This window comes from Molossus molossus, unplaced genomic scaffold (genome assembly GCF_014108415.1).
Source record: "Molossus molossus isolate mMolMol1 unplaced genomic scaffold, mMolMol1.p scaffold_m16_p_7, whole genome shotgun sequence".
Classification (NCBI taxonomy): domain Eukaryota; kingdom Metazoa; phylum Chordata; class Mammalia; order Chiroptera; family Molossidae; genus Molossus; species Molossus molossus.
The window spans coordinates 9,267,397-9,289,475 of NW_023425401.1; the positions used below are offsets into that span (position 1 = coordinate 9,267,397).

The window sequence follows — 22,079 nt, forward strand, 5'->3', positions numbered from 1 at the left end:
GTATAATCTCCATGTAATCACAAGAAAACAATTGACAAACAAAACGGGGACTGTTTTGTTTTTCTAAATGGTGGGGGAAACTATATTCTTTGAAAAGGTCTATGTCATAAAAGACAAAGGTTATGGACATTTTCCAGCTCAAAGGAGGCTCACAATACATGCGGCTGAATGAAGGGCCGGCCCCTGGACTACACGCTGTGATGGTGGGGGTGCTATCAGCACATCATTACGTTACTAGATCAACTGGGAAAATCAGAACCTGGATATTAGAATAAAGTATTATATTAATGAGATATGATAAAATTAATAACCGTACTGTGGCTATGTAAGAATACTCCTAGTTTAGGAAATATACACTAAAGTGTTCAGGGATAAAAGGCCATGATACATGTAATGTCCATACTCTCAAGTAGTTCAGAAAAAAATTGTGTATACATGAGGAGAGTGAGCACATCAGAAAGAAAAACAATAAAGCAAATGAGATAAAAATACCAACAACAGATCTAAACCAAAAAGCTCTTAGAGAACGGATCGGCAGTTGCCAGAGGCAGGGTGGGGTGGGCAAAATGGGTGAAGGGGTCAGAGGTACAAACTTCCAGTTCTAAAATAAATAAGTCCTGGGGATATAATGTATAACATGGTGACCAGAGTTAATAATACTGTGCTGCATATCTGAAAGTTGCTAAGAGAGTAGATCTTAAAAAGTCTCATCACAAGAAAAAAAAGTTCTGTATGTATGGTCACAAATGTCAACTGGGCTTATTGTTAAAAAACAGCAGTTCTCAAAGTGTGGTTCCCCAGACCAGCAGTATCAGCATCACCTGGGAATCTGTTAGAAATGCAAACTCTGGGCCCCACCCCCGACCCACTGAGTCAGGAAATCAGAGTGGGTCCCAGCAATCTGTTTCAATGGCCTTCCAGGTGATTCTGGGGACATTAACGTTTGACGGCCACTGTTCTAGATGTCTGTCTTTTCTCTGTATAGCAAACATATGGTTTTTGTCAGACAGCATCTGTTCCAAAATTCTACGTGCTCCAAATAGGACTAACTACCTTCCCAACCCACACCACCTACCAAAGAGCTGAGAACTTAACCGAGACCTTCCCCATAAGAGCTTAGCGCCCTCTGACCTCAGTGTGTGCGCGAGAATGAGCACATGATCCAACCTGAGCCACTCAACGTCCTGGCCAGGTCTTGGCTGGTTAGAGTCATCAGGAGCAACTCTTACTTTCTGCACTAGAATCTGACGATGGGTAAGTGGCCCCAAGCACAGGGCTAAGTGCTTCACAGACATCATCTCAGACCCTGACTCTTTCAGATGCCGGAAGTGTTGGGTGACGGTGGGAGAACCAGGTTCAGTGACTATGTGCTGTGGTCATAAGACAGAACCAGGCTTCCTAACAGGAAATAAAAAACTGGAACCTGGGATTGTTAGACTCTCTTTTTAAAAACGGGGTTAAAGGCTCTGACAGTAGATCGTGGCCACACAGTAGTCATCTCCTCTCCCTCCAGAAACCACATGACAATGATAGTAACCCTAGTCTCCACCAAAAGTGCTCCGTTTTCTGAGCAAAACTAATCCCATTGCCTGCAGTGAAAATGAAACCGTAGGAAACTGAGAGACAGAGTCCTATCAAACGTTTACACTCCCCTTCCACCCCCCCATTAATTATCATGCCAAGTACTCAGATATTATTTGCCCTGCTGCCAACCATGTGCCTGAAGGTGGGATTACTCAACTGTCTGAACATTCACTGGGTCCCAGAGGTGAAATAACTCACTCAACTCTGGGGGCCAACAACCAAGCTTTTGGCCCATGACTTACAGCCAAGCTTCTGTAATCATGACCTGGCAACCATTCTGACCCCTTTATTACTAATTCGCTCAGGGCCGAGTTAAGAGTCTGTGGAGAGAGCATTCACATTTCCTTTTACCTGACTAGGACTCTGAGAACAAGTTTCTCCCCGACATTTTATAGAAGCGCTATGTCAAAAGAACAAATATGACTTTGTATTTTAAGATAGTGAATTAGACATTTTTATGTCCCCTCTCCACACACACACACACACAAAGATAACAATAATAATAATAACAATAATAATAATAAATAGATGGAAAGGGATCAGAGAAACAATACAGAAGAGCAGAGCAAGGTCAGATCTAACTGCCTAAGGAGGAATATACTTATTCACCTATAAAATTCTGGAAAGGCTCAGGAAGTAAAAGCACCAGGTACCACAGAAAGGGGGAGATGTGTGATCTGAAGACAGAGGAGTTACTGAAGTCTGTGTAAGTAACAGATCCCAGACCTCCAAAGGAAACAGAAAGAATAATCGTGGAGAAGCTGAACTTAACAAGGGACTGCAGACGAGGGGCCAGCAGGTGTGGAGTAGCACAGGAATAGGGCGAGCTCCTGAGAAGACGTGAGTGAAGAAGTCCACATCCTGGATAGTCAATCCTCCGATCCCTTCCCCACCCAGGTCCAGAATGCATGGGACCAGGCTCATGCTCCCCAGGCAGGAATTAAAGAAATCTCTGGCCCTGGCCGGTTTGGCTCAGCGGTTAGAGCGTCGGCCTGTGGTCCAGAGAGACCCAGGTTTGGTTCCCGCTAAGGGCACATACCTCGGTTGCAGTTTGTCCCCAGCCCTGGTTGGGTCATGCGGGTGGCAACCACTGGATGTGTCCCTTTCACGTCAATGTTTCTCTCTCTCTCTCTCTCTCTCTCTCTTCCTCCCACTACATCTGAACAAAATATGGAAAAATGTCCTCAGGTGAGGATAAAAAAAAAAGAAAAAGAAACCTCTGAAGAGAAAAAAACACACCTCAAGTGAAATGACCTACAGCTGCAAATATATGTGTCCCCAATAAAACAGCCAGGTAGTTCCCTAAGTGTCCTAAAGTGAAGCCTACCAGTTGACAAGCCCTGGGCCCTGGCCCCAGGGACACACAGCCTAAAGTCAGCCTTTATTGCTTTCCTGTTAAATATAAATGAGTAGCCAAAAGCAAATGAAAAGAGGTTCAATGCCATGAACCACCACAGTGAGATACCACCACACACCCACTAGGGTTGCTATAAACCAAAAGATGGACAATGACAGTGCTGACAAGGCTGTGGAGAACTTCCTCCTGGGGTGGAACACTTGTGCATTGCTGGGAGGAATTAAAATCAGTGCAGCGATTTGGAAAACAGTTTGGCAATTCCTCAAAAGGTTAAACACAGAGTTACCGTAAGACCCAGCAATTCCACTCCTCGGTATATACCCAAGAGAAATGAAAACTTATGTCCACACAAGAACTTGTGTATGAGTGGTCATAACATTATTCACAATAGCCATAAAGTAGAAAATCTAAATATCCATCAACTGATGATTGGACAAATATAATGTGGTCTCTCCATACAATCGAACACTATCCTGCAATAAAAAGCATAAAGTGCTGGTACATGCCACAGGATAAACCTTGAAGTCGTCATGATAAGTGAAAGAAGCCATCACGAAAGATCTCAAATTGTAGGATTGCATTTATATGAAATGTCCAGAATGTGCAAATCTACAGAGACAGAAGTGGTTCAGTAATGGCCTAGGGACCGAGGAGCTACTAACGGGTGTAATATTATGATTTATAAAAATATATATGTGGTCATTCAAATAACCAAAATATACTTCTCCTATATATGTGAGAGTTTGTTGGAGGTTCTGGCAAAGGAGCACAGCTACTCATATACCCCTGGCCTTGCCCAAAGACCGGGTCTCTCCTCTGGGGGCAGGTCCTCCTCTCTGACCCCGCGCGCAGCTTCAGGAGGGAGGAGGGGCACCGCCCAGCCATCCCGATCAGCCAGATCAAGACTGGCACTCAATGGGTGACAGATGTCATGGCCAGATGGCCCTCACATCCCTTCTCATATATATTTGGTCTTTATCCACAATTCCTGACTTACAGCTCCTAAAACCCTTGGAATTTATTAAGTGCTGAGACTACTGAATGTGTTTTTGTTATGTTAATGAGGTGGCTCTTGAAGGTCACCTAAAGATGTGGTGAACCAACCATGTGATCGGAGGGCTGGAACTTTCAGTCGCACCTTCTGACCTCTGGGGAGAGAGGAGGGGCTGGAGATTGAATGGATCACCAATGGTCAAAAAAATTCATCGCTCACGCTTATGGAATGAAGCCTCCATAAAAGTCCAAAAGAATGAGGTTCGGAGAACTCCTGGGTTGGTAAACACATGGAGGTGCTGGAGGGTGGTGTACCCAGAGAGGCATGGGGTCTCCGCACCCTCGCCCCATACCTGGCCCTGTGCGTCTCTTCCATCTGGCTGTTCCTAAGTTATATCCTTTCCTAGTAAACCAGTAACCTGGTGAGCAAACTGGTTTCTAAGCCCTGAGAGCTACTCTTTCAAGTTCTTTGAGCCGAGGAGGAGGTCGTGGGAACCAGCTGGTCAGTTAGAATCGCTTGGTGCTATGTGGGTACCACCCCCTCCACCCACTGGAAATTGATTCTCCAAACCATTTTAATGGGTAACAGGTTTATTTTGGAGTGGTGCAAATGTTCTAAAATCATTGTGGTGATGGCTGCCATGCTCTGTGAGTGTACCAAAAACCACTGAGCTGTCTGCTTTTAATAGGTAAATTGTATAGGTGACATATCTCAATAAAAATGTTTTAAAGGAAAGATTAGGTAAACAGATGGACAAATACGTAGACAGATGGAGAGCCAGCAAAGACAGAGAGCCAACCATCCGCTCCCCTTCCCTCTTCTCACTCATCATACATTCAATAGCCAGGTATTTACTGCCCTTCGTGCCCAAAACAAAAAAGAAAAAGGGGGGATTCTTCTCTCTTAAATGCTGGCCTGTCTGGGAAGAACCCAGTTACTAGTACAGACGCTAGTTCTGTGAGCACAGCCCTCCCTTCCTGTCCTGACGTTTGGAGACCCTCCATGTAAGCTCCCTCCCCATCCACTCGCTTTAAAGCCAGGCCAGCTGGTCAAAGGCCCAACCCGCTTTCACAGTACTTAGTCTTTCTATTGATTCATCCTCAGATAAAAACTGACAACCAGACATTCGAGGAAAGCCTGGAATAGGAAACGCCCAAGAAAAACCAAAGAACAAAACAAAAATTATTTCCGAAAAAATGAGATCATTCAAAAAGTAAAAAATTAGGTGGGAAAGATCCCATCCCTCCAGGAAGACAGGAAGGTCCCCAGGAACTAGAGGGAAGTGACAGATTCAGTAGTAGGACCAACTCTTCCCCAGCTGGCGGGCAGGTGCTCGGTCCTTCAGAGGAAGCTAAGGCCGAGTTGGGGTGAGGCCCTCACTTCATCTGGCTCAAGGCCCCAGACTCAGAGGTCGCCTGCATCTACTCGGCCCTCATCCTGAACGACGAAGCGGTGATGGTGACGGAGGATGAGAGCAACACCTTCATTCACGTGGCTGGTGTGAATGTAGCACCTTTCTGGCCAGGCTTGTCTGCAAAGGCTCTGGCCAATGTGAACCTCGGGAGACGCATCAGCTCTGTAGGGGCCGTGCACCTGCCCCGGCAGCTGGCACTGCACCAGCAGCAGGTCCTGTCCCTGCCCATAAAAACCCAAAAGAATGAGGTTCAGAGAACTCCTGGGTTGGTAAACACATGGAGGCGCTGGGAGGGTGGTGCACCCAGAGAGGCAAGGAGTCTCCGCACCCTCTCCCCATACCTGGCCCGGTGCATCTCTTCCATCTCAACTGCTGCCCAGCTGAGGACAGGAAAGTAGAAGCAAAGACAGGGAATCTGAGGAGTCTGATGATGTCACACGTTCAGTAAAAAGCTGAACTCTGAAAAAAAACAGTATGACAGGAAGCCTAGGAAACCTTGAGGAACTGTAAGGCTCTGTAAAGAAATGTATGTTTTTAAAGATTCCACGGGAGCATTTTCCTTTAGTGGCACAGGACACTGCTCGTAAAGAGTGTGACGGCATGCTGGTTCACCGCAGTGCGCGATGTTTACACAAGTCAGCTGACGTACGCCTAGGCTTTGACACATCCGTAGAGGAGTCACCGAAGACTCGGTTGTTATTACAGCCCAGTAAGCAAATGTTATTAACCCTGACAAAGCAGAACAAAGGTGGAGCTGACAGAAGTTAAGAGACTTCAGGTAGAAGAAAACGATGGTGAAGATAAGATGATTAATGTGCTCATTTTACAAAGCATACAGTCAAGGGGGTGAAAGCTAATGGAACAAGAACCAGAAGTTTAGGAACCTTGTTTTTCAGTGTGGAAGTGAGCGGCAGCAGAAATGAGGACAGTGGCATAACAGGAAAAAGGGTCAGAAGAAAGGTGTGTGGTTAATCGAAACCCTTATCACGGTGGTAGAGCAACAGACAAAATCTAAACACTATATGATGAATTCCAAAATAACAGCACACTCATATTATTTAGAAAATAAGGAGTTAATCATCAGAAGAAATAAAGGCAGGCGTGAATCGTGTCGGAGAGGAGGGGACTGGGGGCACTGAGGTCTCCATCAGCTTGTCTCTACCATCTGACTTTTTGTTTTTATCAAATTAACTACACATAGTTATGTTTTTTGAAAGCTTCTGTGATCTTGCAAAGTTTAAAGCTAATAGTTACTTTTATTTTATTTTATTTTATTTTTGCTAATGGTCTATTTTTAAAAGATGCAATAATATATCTGGCTAACATACTTCTACCTTCTCTCTCCTAAGCCTGGTACTTCATCCCTGATTTCCCAACAGCCCTGAAGTGGATTGAACCATATGAAAGGGTATCATCAAATTCCCTCACCTTGCATTTAAAAGAGTGCATAGCCCTGGCCAGTGTTTCTCCATGGTTAGAGCATTGGCCTGTCCCTGAGGGATCAGTTCCCAATCAAGGGCATGTACCTGGCTTGCAGGTTCAAACCCCAGCCCCGGTGGGAGCGTGCACAGCAGGCAACCAATCCATGTGTCTCTCTCACATCAATGTTTCTCTCCCCACCCCCTTCCTTCCACTTTCTCTAAAAATCAATGGAAAAAATATCCTCAGGTGAGAATTAGCAAAAAAAAAAAAATTAAATAGTGCATAAATGTGCATGTTATGTAATCATTTTTAAGTGGAAGAGGGAAGAGAGTAAATAGGTATAATGATTTCAAAAAAATGATCATTGAAAAGTCAAAAGGTAGAAGACTGACTTCTATCCTTCTAGCTCACTTCATATATGAAGAGTGCAACTATTCTATAATAAGCACTGTATAAATCCTAAACCTCTACCATAATTCATTAGCCTTTAAAAGCCAGACAAACATAGCTATTGCCAGTTAATCTCAAAACTGGAGAAAATTTACAAGAAATATGGTTCAGGTATATTAGACATCCCTAATTTTAGCATCCTCATTAACCAAATAACCAATTAAGCCCAGCGCCCACTAACCTATATCATTTGTCCAATTTACATTTATTCCAATATAATTAATACATACTGAATTCCCAACAGATAATCTATTCTACATATTGCCATCAAAACAATATGGTTTTCAGGAAGTTGGGCAGCAGAAGCAAAGAAAGAGTGAAGGATGAATGATGGAACCAATTTCCCAAGTTTCAAAAGAATTTGTCACCATCTTTCAAAAAGAAAAGGACCATTGATTGGGTTCCCAAATTATATTATGTGTTGATCAATTCAAGAACAGCCTAATACTGCTGAGAAAACCACAGAATAACAGGATTTTTGAATAATCTTTCATTGAAAGGCAAAAGTTAAACATCATATTCCTTAAGAGGACTAGCAACAGTAGACATATTAACAGTGCTAGGTACTGTTCCTAATATATCAGGACCCACATTAAAACCACTGCTAAAGTCTAGAAATGGTCATAACAAATCTTTCAACCTTACAACATAAAAGTCAGTTGATAATTTCTTTGTCTAACACCTAATAAAACTCATTCTTCCAAAATTGTGGAAAAGCTAAGCACAGTCCTCCCTTATTATAAAGTTTCCTGTTACAAAGTTGCATAGTTTACACATATGTTATACTTTATTATTGAAAAAAAAAAAAAGTCCTCCTTATAACACCCTCTTTGTTGTAATACTCAACATACTTTGCCTCCAGGCTAGATATATAATGAAAGCAAAATGAATTCAGACAGGTTGTTGAGGAAAAAGGCTAGTTTCTTTTTAGTAGTCTTTCTAAAGTCTTTTTTCTCTCCTTGTAGCTTTTCATCATCTCAATGTTTTGTTCCCCCTGAACATTTTCCTTTTCCTTTTTACATATTTCCTTTGGTAAATGAAAGATGATAGATTGTTAAAACCAGTTTGTACGACCTTGGAAACATGCACTTTTAACATACATCTCCTGCCTTCCAAAGCCTTGTACAAATTTCATCTTTAGGACAATGAACTTAGGACTTAATCAACCAGCTTCAAAAAGCCATATGAAATCTTAATTTTCCACTCACACATGTTATGTTCACAGTCCCCTAAAATCATGAATGTAACTTTCCAAATTAGATTTAGCAATACTTCTCGGTTATTGTTTCCATATTAAATAGCACTGTCTTACTTGAGCAAAGATCAAGAAATACTGCTTTGAAATGTTCTTATTCACAAATTTCAATGCAAGGAAATTCAGGTTTAAAACACTGCTTATTTTTAACTTAGGCAGAAATACAGGTAAGTATTAATGTAATATGGGGAGACTTGTTCTGATATGTCCAGCTTAATCATTTCTGATATTCTAAATTAGCCAGAAGTGACTTAAATTATGTACTATAGGAAATACTGAAGATGCAAATTAGAACTCTAGTCTTGATAATCTTGAGTGTCTTAAATGGTATAATAGCGAAAAGAATTGGAAATACTTCTAGCTGTATAATTTTAAAGTCATCCTGCATTTGTATGACACTTTTATGTTTGTACTGTCCACATAAAGAATTATATAAGGAGCCCGGCTGGTGTGGCTCAGTGGTGTGGTCAATACAAACACTTGTCTTCAGATGAAGCATTAGCATATATCTCTCCCTTGTGTTTTAGAATTTAAATCCACAAGCAAGAGTTTCCATGTAGAATGGAGAAAGGTTATTAAATCAAAATTCAAGAGAAACTGGGGGGGGGGGAGACTGTTCATTTCCCATGGCAATGTGCTGCATAGATGAATTTTGAAACTGTTGGAGACCTTTATTATAGCGCCGTGTCATTTGAATAAAGTAGTTTCATGGTAGTCATTTTCCTTCTCAGTTGAGTAAGAGATTTAATAGCTCAGTTACTCCACTCTTGCGAAGAGGGCCATGATGTACAGAGACCGGAAATGGCTGCCGACTCCTCTCAGGTTCGCCCACCCTCCCATCAAAGCAGTCCTGACCACAGACGTTCCCGTAACACTTTTCCAGTATTGGCATTCAGCCACCAGGAAAGAAACTACTATTTTTCTCAAAAACACCAAGAAACTTCAAACAGCCATTGTAGGCAATGAAGTATTTAGCCACAAAATTCCTATAACGTATGTATAGAAGTCATCAGAACTCACCTTTTAGGAAAAGTAACAACGTTACATGATCACGTAAAAAACGAATTTGCAGACGACAGGGAACCCTCTTTATAACCTTCCCCCAGGAACTACAGGTTTTATACAACATAACATACAGGAAGACACTATTTGAAAGTAACACAGTTTTATGGGTCTTGGACCAGAGAGTTTGTAAATGAATACCATATATACGAGAAAAACCAGCACAGGATGAAAATCAATCCTATTATCCCCTTGATCTTCCGACTTGATCTTCCATAAATGATCTTAAAAACAAATGAGGGAAGTGCTCCAGCACCATAAAACACCTCCGCTAAGGCTCAGGCAAGGGGCAGGAGCCAGCGCGCAGCGGGAGCCCAGCTCCAACCGCCCTCTCCGGCTTTGCAACCGCATCCACTCACAAACGGGGCCGCTCGGTTCACTGGTTGACAGGGCTGGCGAACCTCACCTGCTGATGCCCTAGAAGGCAATGGCGTCCTCTTTCATTAGCGCTGACATCCCCATGCAAACGAGCCAGGCTGCACTGTTTCTCAACAAGGCGCGGAGCAGACTCCCCAGCAGACGCGGACATGCAGATCTTTGTGAAGACCTGACTGCTAAGACCCTCACCAGTGACACCACTGAGGAAGTCAGCGCTAAAACCCAGGACAGGGAGGGCCTCCTGCCTGACCAGCAGCATCAGGATTTGCCACTAACAGCTCAGTCGGTGTGGCTCAGTGCACAAGAGGTCACTGGTTTGATTCCCGGTCAGGGCACATGCCCAGGTTGTGGGCCTGATCCCTGGTGGGGGCATGCAGGAGGCGACTAATCAATGTTCTTGCTCATCAATGTTTCTCTCTCTCTCTCTCTCTCTCTCAAATCAGTAAAGAAATTTTAAAAAATTTTAATAATAATTAAATAAATAGGGCCTCTCCACCACCTCCTCAGCACACAGGGAAGCCTTCTACCTGAACCCTGTGACCCTGGGCCTCAAAAAAGTTTCTCTTTTGTTGAAACAAAATAGACAGAGCAGGGCTGTGTTCTGGCTGCTCGTTCTCCCAGATGAGCATCACCGTTCGCTGGGAGTGGCGAGCGTCCACGCGGCTGGGGAAGCACACCCTGTCAGCAGCTGCCCGCGGCCACCAACTCATTTCCTTGGCGGACAAGAAGCCGGCTTCGGCTTGAACAATCCCAAGTCATTGGAAGGCTAAGGATCTGCTATCTAGGGTCGCCTCCTCACGATGAGGCCAAAGGCACACTTCTTTAGTTCACTGTTTTCGTTCGTGGGCTTTTTATTCCCAAAAAATTCATGAATTTTTATTTATGTGACAATATAATCCCATACAAGCTTACAGAAGTCATTTTATAATTTAAAAAATACTACGCCATATATATTATTAGTAAAACCTGTTCATCTCCGTTGCTGACAATTATATTCCAAACACACTGAACCTTTTGTATATAGTATTCCCTCCACCTCCCTCACAGATGTGAGGCCAGTGGGCGGTCAGACCTTTATAATCCACACCAGGCCCAGATTATGTCTACACTCTTACATTGAACTTTCCTTGATGAAAATTCTACTTTTCTGAAGCTCTGTTTGACTGGAAAAAAAATCAAAAGAGAAGAAAAGAACTGGAAGAGTGCACAGAAAATGAGCTTTCACGAGACACAGAAAGAGGAGACAGAGCGGAGGGACACTTTGCTGACACGGTTGTGGTACCATGTACCCCATCCCAAGTGATCTGTGGGTGACCCGCAGAACATGGACAGGGCACAACAGAACAGACCCAGAAAAATTCTCAGAGACCGCTTCATGCCAGTAAATCTCAAATTTCACGAAACAAGTCAGTCACAAGCCCTGTTCCAAGTGTATAGGCTGAAAGAGGAACCTGACAAGGCAAAGTCACAGAACAGCAGAAGGCGCTGGCTGTCAGAGGTACCCAAGCACACACTCCCCACCGGTCCCGGAGTACCGGCACAGGGCACCCCCGCCGGTCCCGGAGTACCGGCACAGGGCACCCCCGCCCGTCCCGGAGTACCGGCACAGGTACCCCCGCCCGTCCCGGAGTACCGGCACAGTACCCCCGCCCGTCCCGGAGTACCGACACAGGTACCCCCGCCGGTCCCGGAGTACTGACACAGTACCCCCGCCGGTCCCGGAGTACTGGCACAGGTACCCCCCCACTGGTCCCAGAGTGCTGGCATGAAGTACTTTCCACCCACCTGCAGACACTGTTACCAGAAATCCTTAGATGTGATTTGGACACACAGTATATGTAGCTCAAGAGAGCTTTCCTGAAATACAAAATGTGCATAGTTTTTAAATCGCCATACAAATTATTTTTGCCATTTTAAAGAAAAGGCAAGTTTGATTTGGAATGTAAGAATTGACAGGTAAAATATATCTATCACCAAATATTTAGGAATATCACATAACATGCTATTTCTGCTGTTTGTGGATAACCTAAGTAATGTGTCTTTTTTTTCTGTTTGCTAGTAAATCCATGTGTTTACAATTGAAACACAATGAGGATAAATATTTAATAAATTATTCAACTGACTTCAAGATATAGTCATATGAAATAGAAACTTCTCTAAGAATATATCTATTTAACATGTTTATTTCCATAACTTGCTTACATCCCATATAATACAGCAAGAGACCTTACATGATAAATATTCATTTTCAGTAATTGTGCCCCTCTGATGGTAAGATAGCTGAATTGCAGCGATGTAAAACTACCCTGGGTGAGCTCAGAACATTGTGGGTTTCAGTCTATTGTTCCCTGATGTGCTATCAGTAGTTGTGTTTGGGAGAGGACCCTAAGTCATTTGTTTTTCTCTTTTCAGTGGGTCCATATGTTTAAAATATTCCTTTGTGAACATGATTACTTTTTTAACCGAAGAATACACATTTTGTTTTTGTGAGTATTGAATGGAAAGAGAAGATGAAGTAAAATTCATGGCCAAATTACTGCAAATTGTTTTTTGTTTTTTCATTTTTTCTTTCCTCATTGATTTCAGAGAGAGAGGAAGGGAGAGGGAGAGAGAGACAGAAACAACAATGAGAGAGAACATCGATTGACTGCCTCCTGCATGTCCCCCACTGGGGATCTGGCCCACAACCTGGGCATGTGCCCTGACCAGGAATCGAAACAGCGACCTCTTAGTGCAAGGGTCGATGCTCAACCACTGAGCCACACTGGCCGGCCCGCAAGTTTTTTTATTTGTCTTAGAGAGAGAAGGAAGGGAGAGAGAGAGAAACATCGATGTGAGAGAGAAACATCAATCAGTTGATCAGTTGCCTCTAGCATGTGCCCTGACCGGGATTGAATGGATATGTATCCTGACTGGAAATCAAACCTGCCACCTTATGGTGCACAAGACAATGCTCCAACCAACTGAGCCACACAGCCGGGACTTATTGTGGGTTTTAATCTATCTATAAAATATTTGGGGACCCAGCCAGTGTGGCTCAGTGGTTGGGCGTCAACCCTTGCACCAAGAGGTCACCAGTTCTATTTCTGGTCAGAGCACATGCTCAGGTTGTGGGCCTGATCCCCAGTGGGGGACATGCAGGAGGCAGCCAATCGATGTTCTCTCTCATCGATGTTTCTATCTCTCTCTCTCTCCCTTCCTCTCTCTCTGAAATCAATAAAGAAAAAGAAAAAAAATTTTTTAAAGAATTTGGGGACATGCCTGCCATATCTAGGCACACCAGGACTTAAAACATGACAAATGGCCTTGCAAAGCATTCAGTTACGTTGAATCACAAATGTATAAATACAAAAACACCTTTGGAGCAGTGTTTCCCTCCCACAGCTACCCCACAATGTAGGCAGACGAGGCTGCTGCAGCCCAGAGCAGAACACAGCCCCTCCCCCGCTCGCTCCAGAGCGCACATGCGCACACCGCGCCATCCGCCGGCCGCCCGCCCTACCGCAGCGCCAGGGAGCTTCCAGGAGAGACGACGGAACCAGAGCCAGATGAGCACTGGCACGTGGACCGCCCAGCACCTACTCGGCTCTCTGCTACTGCCAGACAACTGGGCTAAAGGAGGCCCCTCTACTTCTTCACAGCCACCTGACCCTTAACTCAAAGCCCACAGATGCCGAACTCAAATTTTTAGACCTCCCATTGCTTTAATAGAGCCCCAATCAGCGTACCGCTAGCCGTTCGGCGTGTCTGTCTACGCTGCAAAGCTGCACCCCGTACCTGCTAGGCACGCAGAAGACAAGTGCTGGGGCCGTGGGACTCTGAGTCACCGCTGCCCTTCTCAGCTCCTGGACCGAGACCGCGTCCTGCATCCGAGCCCATCCATCACCCAGACACAGCCGCACTCGGGCTCCCCTCCCCGGGGGTTCCTTGCCCTCTTCCCCTTCTGGGTGGGGTGGCGCTGCCTCTGGAAGGTGTCCTGCTGTGAGGGTCTTCCCACACGTGCACTCCTGTCAAAGCAGCACCCAAATAAAGCTGAGTGTGAGCTACTGCCAGCCCCCCGGCACGTCTTTTCCTTGATCAGCTCCAAAACCCTCCAACTCACCACTGTGATCATTCACTGATGTTCCACTGAGGATCCGCCCCTCCCCGCCCTTATCCTGGTGGTCAGAGGAGGGCTGACCACCTCTGCACATGGATTTCGGGTCCACACTTGCTCCGGTGGAGAGTGATTGGTTGAGAGATGGTCAGCCAGAGCCAACGAGTGGGAAAAAGACTTTGCTGAGCCTCCTAGGAGGGAGGCAGGCACTTTTTCACATGGATGAGAACCTGAGAAGTAAGACTTAGAGATGCTGCAGCCATCCTGTGGCCAGGAGGAAGTAGCCTGTCCAAGGAAAAGGAAGCAAGAGACGACAAGAGAAACCAGATCTGATCGCACGGAGGCCCAAATGATGATAACCAGCAAACTTCGTACTCTTGCTCAAGCCGACTGTCAAGTGTCCTCAAAAGACGCCTCAGTTTAGCAAAGGTGAGGTCAGAATGAGACCAGAAACACACCCAGTGGAAGAGCAAAACTGTGGCCTTCGCAGAATCTGGGAGGTTCAGGGTTTGAGGCAATAGTCCTCTAAGACTTGAGTTGGCTGTTATAGTTAAGCTCAAAATATAAATATCCTCATGTAAAACAAAAATGTATGATGAAGAAAACTAATTTTAAAAATTTGAGCTGCCGCCTGGCCGGTTCGGTTCGATCCAGTCAAGGGCACGTACCTTGGTTGTGATTCATCCCCGGCCCTGATTGGGGTTGTGCAGGAGGCAGCCACTCAATGTGTCCCTTTCATGTCGATGTTTCTCTCTCTCCCTCCCACGTTATCTGAACAGAAAAATGGAAAAAGTGTCCTCAGGTGAGAGAAAAAAATATTTTTTTAAAATAAAAATAAAAATTTGAGCTGCCTACAGATTACAACAGTGTATTCTATTTAAGATCCATTAAGAGAGATCTCAAGTTGTGTTCTTACGATAGCAAAATTATAGTAGACAGATAGACAATATAGAAAGATAGATGGATTAAATAAATAAATAAAACTAAATTAAAGCAAAGCAAAAAATGTTAGAGATGGGTAAATATCGAAGAAAGAACCATATGACGGTAATAATCTCTAATGAAGTACTTAAAAGCGTTATTCCATAAACCACAAATTCATTATGAAAAGAAAGCAATTCAACATGACCATAAAGCACAAATTATGTGATAAGAAATAAAATCTTAAGGACCAAAATCCGCCTTCATAATGCGAACAGCATGATTTTTCAAATAAAAATGTATTCATCTTTTCAACAAAATACTATGGAAGGCATTTTGCTCATCAGATCAAGATGTCACCTTGTGTCTTCATCCTCCTTATAAAACATGTGACCTGCCCTGGCCGGTTTTGCTCAGCGGTTAGAGTGTTGGCCCATGGACCAAAGAGTTTTCGGTTCAATTCTGGTCAAGGGCACGTACCTTGGTTGCAGTTCATCCCTGGCCCTGGTCGGGTCATGCAGGAGGCAGCCAGTTGATGTGTCTCTCTCACATAGATCTCTCTCTCTCTCTCTCTCTCTCTCTCTCTCTCTCTCTCCTCCCTCCCTCCCTCCCTCCCTCCCTCCCACGCTATCTGATGATAAATAGAAAAACATCCTCAGGTGAGGATTAAAAAAAAAAACCTGGCCCCTCCAGCTATGGCCTTATCTTTCTCTCACCCTTCAGGGCCAAACATCTTCACAAAACAGCTTTCCTTGATCACCTCCAAAATCCTCCAACTCACCACTGTTAACTGTGCACTCACCTTCCACTGCAGACCTTCTCCCCACTGTTACCTCAGGGGGGAGAGGAGGGCTGACCATTTCTTCTCTATAGATTCCTCATTTTGGGCAACTGGACTGAAACTCCTGTCCTTCTGTTAAAACTATTCTTCTCATGATCACCAAGGACCTCCCGATGGCAAAATCCAATGTTTTCCTTTCAGTACTCTGGCTGCTTGACCTCTGATACTCCTGACTCCTTTTCTAGCTCTAGAAACTCTCTTCCCTCCCCTTATCCGGTTTCTCCATTTTCTCTCCTAATGAGTATCTCTTGTGTTAGTTCCCCTTCCTAGCTCTACCCGTAAATGTGTCATGCTCAACAGCCCCTGTGCTCTATCTGTAGAGTACCGTATCTTTCTCCATTCGAGACCAGCTAGGAGTTAAGGAGACAGTTTTGCCTTACTAGGGCTTTAAGCTATCCGTAAAAAATCAATTCAGTAGCCTGAAAATACCAAGGTTTTTAAAGCAAAGTGAATTTTAAAAGTGCTCCAAAGTCTGAAAAATAAACTTCCCGAGAGGAACAAAGTATCCCAGAAGCAATGCGAACGGCTCACCCTCTGGGCACTGAACGCTTTCTACTGACGGCCATAAAACTGCTCATTCACAGAAAACTAGGATCGTGACCTCCAGATGAAAGTGGATAAAAAATGAAGAGCTGGAATGAAAACGGCAACAGCACGCCCCCACCCTCTCCCTCTCCCCTCCTCTCACACACACACACACAGCCTGAGGAAGCCGCTCTATCCTCAGGGTTCTAGCCTAACTTCATACTATCCATCTCCATTATGACTTACTTTGTTATATTATAGTTAGTTCTTACTCTTTATTGCACACACACACACCCCGCCCCCGGCCAGCTATAAGCTTCTTGAGAACATAAAGTGTCTTTTATTCATCTTTTTACTCCAAGAAACTAGTACAGTGCCTGGGCACTCAGAAGACTCAGTAAATGTGCACTGGATGGATGGATGGATGGATGGATGCATGGATGGATGGATAGACAGACATAGAGGGGGAGATGATGCAAGGAAGGACTAACACCAGACTTGCTTCAGTCCCTGAAAATTCCCACACATCAACAAATCAACAATTTCATCTCAGTGTCTCTGTTGCACACTTGAAAGATTCCTATACGTTATAAGGTGTATCAACCCGTCACAGTCCTACAGGGCAAACTTTGTATAACCAAGGATATATCTAACTATAGGGTCTCGGAGTCAGATCATGAGCAAAGGAAATTCTAGCTTAGATATCTTGATGGTAGCAAGATACATTACACAGACTACATAAAGCATCTTATTCTACTGAGCTAAGTATAAGAAGTTGTGGTTCTCAACCTTCCTAATGCCGCAACCCTTTAATACAGTTCCTCATGTTGTGGTGACCCCCAACTATCAAATTATTTTTGTTGCTACTTCATAACTGTGATTTTGCTACTGTTATGTCTTAGGCGACCCCTGTGAAAGGGTCGTTTGACCCCCAAAGGGGTCGTGACCCACAGGTTGAGAAACGCTGCCTTAAAACCATAACATTCTTTCTTCACTCCACCACTGGCTTTCTGTCAGTCAATAACAATACCCTCCTTTTCCAAATACTGTTTTAAAATGACAAGCTTATCTTAACTTGGTAAAGTGCCATGTCCACAGCCACTGGAAGTTGCAGTGACACAGGGAAACACAATCACAGAAAGATTGGGCAGAAATATCATTTGTTCCTTTTTGCAAAAACAAGTAGGGTTCAAATTACCAAGCTAAATAAACCATCAATTTTACTAACATATTTTAAAATCAATTCCAATCCACCTTTTCAAAATTGATTCCGTGTATTTCCAAACAGTAATTTGATCGTCCATGCTTATGCCACCCATTGAATTTTACATGCATCAATCTGTCTGTAGCATAAGAAGCAAAGCTAAACTAACATTTTTATAAAAACCCAGTCACATGTTCCTTTAAAAAAAGGTAGCTTAGGTTTCAATCAAAAAAACTACAAACATTTTTTAACTTCAAGACATCACCCTCCACCCCCTGTACTAAAAAAAAAAAAACCCAATACAGCCATTAATATTGAACATTGCAGTTATTTCCCTCTCAAAAGTATAATATGGAAAAATGTAATTTAAATTCTGGAATGGTAGGTAGTAGTCTGAACAATGAAAGATATTAGGCAAATATTCTTCAACTAGTTCATAAAGCTAGATTTCCTATTTATTTATCACTTCTTTTTTATTGTTTTTGATTGATTGATTTTACGGAGAGAGAGAGAGAGAGAGAGAGACTGTTTGGTGGCTTCGCTCACTTATGCACCCACTGGTTCACTCTTGTACGTGCACTGACCAGAGATCAAACCCACAGCCTTGGTGTAGCGGGACAATGCTCTAACCAACTGAGTCCTCGGCCAGGACTCCTCATCACTTCTTTCTCACTAATAAACATTGCACAGGGCACACATAACACCAAAACTCACCACATCAAATAAATGTGCCTTTGAATTATTGCAAATATATAAAAGGTGCTTTCAAAAGATTTTTTTTAACAGACAAGCAAACAAACAAACAAAAAAATGTTTAAAAATCCAGTAATTGGACATCTGTAATACTTTTAACAATAAAGAAAAAAATAAAATAAAAATAAATATAAACCCAGTCTTTACTATTTTGCTAGTTTCAAATCCTATATTATTCTCCCATATCCTCTCTGATTGTTGGAGGAGGGTACTGTCTTATAAACCAAAGCCCCAATCCAAAAACTGAAATTGATACAGAAAACATCTGACCCAGAAGTCACCCAACAGGTTTTCCATAGTCTATGAAGAAGCAAAATTAGGCACTAACTGTGGTCAAACCAAGGCATCCCCCTTTCTAATAGGAAAGATTTTTCCTGAATTAGGAAGAACCCAGATGTACTCACAGCCCAGATGGGAAGCAGTTTAGTATGATGAACAGCACTTCTGGAAGCGGAGGCTGGATTGGAACCACTCCGCTCCCATTTACTACAGATACCTTGAGTAAGTGTCTCAACTTGTACAGCACTGAGAACAGGCTGCCGCCAGAATCAGCGGGTGGGTGCAGGGCAGCAGCTTGCCTCTAGATCACTGTGACTTGGAATCCCCTGGGAGGCTGTCAGAAATTCAGACTCCCAGATGCAATTCCGAACTTCCAAAATCAGAACCTGCATTTTTATCAAGATCCCATTATGATTCGAATGCAAATTAAAGTTTGAAAATCACAGCTGGAAGGTACTTTCACATTATATTCAGAGACATTACCTATTACAATTTTTTAAAAACCACTCTTACATTTTTGCAGCTTGAATAAGATGCATTTATTTTTAGTAAAGGCAAAGTATTAGTTGGGATCAAAATTCCTCCATTTTTTATTTTTTTACCTTACTTATACTCAAAAGCTGTACCAATGAAGCCCAAGATTGTAGAGGACTGCCATCTAGTGGTGGTTTATTCTGATGCACATACCAAAAAACGACCCTGCTCCCAGTATTTTAAAAACTAACTACATTTGTGCCCTGCCCAGTGTGGCTCAGTTGGCTGAGCATCGTCTCATGCACCAAGAAGTCACTGGTTAGATTCCCGGTCAGAGCATGCTTGGGTTACAGGCTCAATCCCCAGCAGGGGGCGTGCAGGAGGCAGCCAATCAATGTTCCATTCTCACATCAGTGTTTCTCTCTCTCTCTCTTCCTTCCTCTCTCTCTAAAATCAACAAAAACCTAAAAAATAAAAATAAAAACAAACTACATTTGTTTAAAATAGAACCAGGTTTTCTTTTTGCTTAATTCCTTTCCTGACAACTACTGACATAGTTACCCAACTTAATTATTCCATAAAAAGGCATCATAAATACCAAGGAAGGTAAAAGACCAAGATTTGTAGTGTCCATTTTTATTTTTTATTTTTTATCCTCACCCGAGGACATTTTTCCATTTTTTGTTCAGGTAGAGTGGGAGGGAGAGAGAGGAACAGAGAGAGAGAGAGAAACATCGATGTGAAGGGACACATCGAGTGGCTGCCACCTGGACGACCAACCAGGGCCGGGGACAAACTGCAACCGAGGTACGTGCCCTTAGCGGGAACCGAACCCGGGTCTCTCGGGACCGCAGCCAACGCTCTAACTGCTGAACCAAACCGGCCAGGGCTGTAGTGACCATTTTTAAACTCAAATCAAGTGTAGGGAAGTTTTCAAATTAAAAGAATGATCTGCTCAGACCCAGACAGGTACACATGAGACCAACACTAGAGACAGGCTCAGAAATGGGCTTTCTTTCGGCAATGCGTATCTTGGGGTGACTTGTTTTCTTCTTCCTAAATTCTGTACTTTTTATAATTTAGTCACATGGTATTTGGAGGTGGGGAGCTTTCAAATTGAGAAAAAAATATTTATAACCTTCTGACTCAATAACTCCACTCCTACTGTCTGTCCTAGGGAAATAATCAGAAATGCAGACAAAGATTAGGTTCAAAGGTGTTCATTCCAGCAAACACCACTTAATCTTTTTTTTTTTAATCCTCACCCGAGGATATTTTTTTCCATTTATCTTCAGATAGAGTGGGAAGGAGGGAAAGAGAAAGAGAGAGAAATCCGATCTGAGAGAGACACATCGACTGGCTGCCTCCTGCACGAATCAATCAGGGTCAGGGACAAACCTCAACCTCGACCGGAACTGAACCCTAGATTCTTTGATCCTCGTGCCAACGCTCTAACCACTGAGCCAAACCGGCCACGGCAAACAACACTTAAGAGCTTCATAATAACCCACTGAATCCATGCGCCAAAGCAGTCATTCTCCACTATTACTCGTTTTGATCATGTCTAGCTTTTCTATATTACAAACAAATACATATATGTATATACAAAAGGAAGGGAAGGAGGACAGAAAGAGGGAATAAATAAATTAATGTATGGCAACTTGATATGACTTTTCCATATTTCGAATCATTTGCTAACATAATTTCCCAGAAGTCACATTTCAGCATCCAAGAACATGTTCATGGTTCTTAATAGCCAAACTGCTTTATAAGACTGTTGTATCATTTCACATGGTCATGAGCAACGTAGCATATAAAGACTATCATCACCTCTCTAGCATTAGTTTTTATGAAATGGCTAATTTGGGGATTTTACTGAGATATAATTTACATACACCCTTTTAAAGTACATAACTTTACCCTTTAAAAAAAATTAAAAAATAAAGTATATGGCCGGTGTGGCTCAGTGGTTGAGCATCGACCCATGCACCAAGAGGTCACTAGTTCAATTCCCAGTCAAGGTACATGCCCAGGTTGTGGGCCAAATCCCAAGTGGGGGGACATGCAGGAGGCAGCCAATCGATGTTCTCTCTCATCGATGTTTTTATCTCTCTCTCCCTCTCTCTTTGTCTCTCTCTAAAATCAAGAAGGAAAAAAAAGTTTTTTGAATAAATAAATAAAGTACATAACTCAGTTTTAGTGTATTGACAGGCTATGCAACCATCACCACAATCTAACTAGGGAACATTTTCAGCATCCCAAAAAGAAACCCATCAGCAGTAACTCCCCATTCCATCAGCAGCAACTCCCTACTATGACTAATTGTTACTAATTTACCACCCCACTATTTAGTCATGTTTTCTTGTAGATATTTCAATAAGTGTTTCAAACTCATGAAATGGAAAAAGTCCTTCTGCTACTCAGCTATTTCTCTGTTTCAAATTAAAATATTCTGCTCAACCACAGGAAAGTAAAACATATCATAATCCTCTTGTTTTTTCAGAGGGAACTTTTGAAATGTAAAGCATAATTTAAGAACAAAATGAGGTATCATATAAATACAAAGTTATCTGTTCTTTACAAAACTGGTAGCAGCTCTATTACTTTGGAAGTCAATTATTAAATCCAGCAGAAGTGTCACACAAAAATCAAAGAATTTATTTTTATTTAATTAATGTAAAACTTTATTTTATTAACTTGATCTGATAATAAAATTAAAAATACAGTGCAATCTATGAAAGATAACACTTAACACTAGATCTAAAGAATTGTCTTCCTGATGCTACAAAAAAAAATAAAGCCTTACTTTCATTTAGCCAAAGCTTTTTTTGTCTCATATCATAATTTTTTGGACTCCAGATACATAAAATCTAGCAATTTGCCTTTAGGGATTTAGTAGGAAAAAAAGAATTGAAAAGTTAATTAAACAAGAGAGACCTAGGCCTCCCAATCATGTCGGACATGTTTTAAGCAACAGAATTTATTTTCATTTAATTAACTTAAAACTTCATTTTGTTTATTAACTTTATCTGATAATAAAATTAAAAGTCCAGTAGTACTTTGTCCGAAC

General features: G+C 42.7%; 1 protein-coding gene across 10 annotated transcripts in view; it reads right to left on the bottom strand.

The window, feature by feature from the left end:
• Nucleotides 1–22,079, bottom strand: part of BBS9 (Bardet-Biedl syndrome 9) — a 378,994-nt gene that overhangs the window by 328,555 nt on the left and 28,360 nt on the right. The window lies entirely within an intron of this gene.